Raw genomic sequence first — 2,896 nt, forward strand, 5'->3', positions numbered from 1 at the left:
AGACTTTTCACATGCTCAATCTCATCCAAGTTGTCACCCCCAACAATAAGATCATCTACATATATGGTGATGATAACAATACCCTTATCACTCTTGCGCACATACAAAGAGTGATTTGCATTTGCCATATGAAAACTATTAGTGACAAGATACTCAGCAACCTTGTCATGCCATGCTTATAGAGCTTGCTTCAGCCCATACAAGGCCTTACGACGCTTACATACATACTCTGGGTGACCTCTTGTATCCTCAAAACCTGGTCCATATACACCTCTTCTTACAAGTCACCATGCAAGAACACATTTTTTACATCCATCTGATTTAAAAACCAGCCTTTAGCTACAACCACCACGACGATCACAGCTCTCACATTTTTTTACATCCATCTGATTTAAAAACCAGCCTTTAGCTACAACCACCATGATGATCACAGCTCTCACAATTGCCATCTTTGCAACCAGGGCAATTGTCTCCTCATAATCAATCCCATGTGTCTGCGCATATCCTTTGGCTACCAATCTAGCCTTGTATCTGCTTATGCTGCCATCACTGTTATGTTTCACCTTATACACCCACTTACAACCAATAGCTTTCTTGCCTTCAGGGCAATGGCACCAAATCCTAAGTCTCATTTCCATACAATGCATCCATATCCTCATCCTTAGCTTTCTCCCAACACACATTTCCAATAGCCTCATCAAAACATGTGGGTTCTACAACCTGCACAACTTTTTCCATATAAGCATAGTGATGTGCCACATAACCATCATAAGTCAACCTTTGAATAGGGTTGTTGACTCTTCCAAATCTTCATAACTTTGCATTCATGGCTTCCATAGCCTTCTTCACACCAAGTGTCCTCATTGTTGGAATCCCAAGCTCCTCATCATCAAGGTTCATCTCCGAGCCACTAGAGTCTCCATCAACACTTAGAGAATGCCCTGCAGAAATATCAGGCATATCAAGGGGCTCAACTACTTTCTCTTTGCCTTTATTATGTGATGTACCAACTACATTTTCAGGATTGGTATTATGATGCAGCATGCCACTCCATGATCTATCAACAGAACCGCTAGATGAGGACTCTCTTGGTCCACTCAATGACTATGATTGCTGACTTGCATTCTGTGCAACCACATTTCCACTTACATCAGTCCCAACAACATCTTTTTCAGCAGCATACCAACTACTCATCTCATCAAATACAACATCCCTGCTTACCCTCAATTCATGTGTAGTAGGATTATAACATCTATATGCCTTTTGCTCAAGGGAATACCCAATAAACATACATTTTTTTACTTTTGGATCCAGGTTAGTACGCAACTCATCTGGCACATGCACATATGCAATACATCCAAAAACTTTCAAGTGAGACGAATTAGGTTTCTTGCCAATAAACTTCTCCTCTGGCGTTACATCATGTATGGCTATAGTAGGAGTCTTGTTCATGATATAAATTGTTGTAGACACAGCCTTAGCCCAATAGCTATGTGGCATATTCTTCTCTGCCATCAATGCTCGTGCTATCTCTGCAATGTGTCTGTTTTTCTTCTCATCAGCAACTCCATTTTGCTGCGGAGTGTATCTACATGTAAATTATCTCTGAATGCCATTGTTTTACAAGAATTTAGAGAAGTCATTGGAGATGTGTTCTTCCCCTCCATCTCACCTTAGGCACTTGACATGCTTTCCTGTCTGTTTTTCAATCACTCTAAAATTTTGAAAATGAGTGAACACTTCACTCTTCTCCTTCATGAAATACACCCACACTTTTCTCATGTGGTCATTAATGAATGTTATGTAGTACCAGCCACCCATAGACACAGTCTTCGCAAGACCCCATACATCTGAATGTACAACATCTAGCACATTTCTGCTCACATTTTTGTCATGTGAAAATACATGTTTTGTTTGCTTTCCAAATTAACATGCTTCACAAACTTTCTACATACCTTCAACTTTAAACTTAGGAAACCTTGTCACAATTTCTTTAGTCTACATAGACTTCATTCTTTGCACATTTACATGCCCAATTCTCTTATGCCAAATGTGTGTATCTGTAAAAATTCATGAACCATTTGCAAACATTGTAACACTCACTTCAGGCATATTTACATTCAATGTAAACATTCTACCCACTCTGTTGCCTTTTACAACAACCAACCTGCACTTATCTTTAAAGTCTACATAGCAACCATCAGGGTTAAACTGGACCTACAAACCCTACTCAATCATTTGGCCAATAGAAACTAAATTCTTTGTAATGTTCAAAACATGAAGTACATCTGCAAGGTACTTCACCTTACCATCGTGCATGGACAATGGCACATCCCCAACATGGGCAATCGGATGAGCTGTGTCATCCCTTGTTTCAACAAAACCTAGTCTTTCAAGACTCTTCATTTCCTTGAACCACTCACTATGACTTGTCATGTGGTTTGAAGCACCTGAATCAACATACCATACATCATCCTTACATGCTGCTACATCATTTCCAGACATAGCATTAACCACATGTTGCATAACAAAAAACCTCTCATTATCCTCATTATTTCTACTAGAGGATGCATAGTTGTTTTGTTGCACTTTTTCATTTCTCGTGTCAGTCTGCTTCTTATAGCAATCTGCCTGCACATGTCCAGGCTTACCATAGTAAAAACACCCTCATGTATCATTATGATGTCTTTTCCAATTACCACGACCTCGTAGACTCCCCCTGCCTCTAAACTGGTCTCTTCCACCTGTGTGTTGTTGTGAATCGTGGGACTGTTGCTGCTACTCACCATAGTTTTGATTCCCTGTTTGGCCACCACCTTGGCCACTCTTCCATGACCTCTACCTCTTCCTCTACTTGAACTTGTGTGTAGAAGGCTTGTTGCTCTGAACTATTTTT

The sequence above is a fragment of the Cibotium barometz genome, chromosome 10, assembly GCF_041138505.1.
Source record: "Cibotium barometz isolate CiBa-2024 chromosome 10, ASM4113850v1, whole genome shotgun sequence".
Taxonomy (NCBI): domain Eukaryota; kingdom Viridiplantae; phylum Streptophyta; class Polypodiopsida; order Cyatheales; family Cibotiaceae; genus Cibotium; species Cibotium barometz.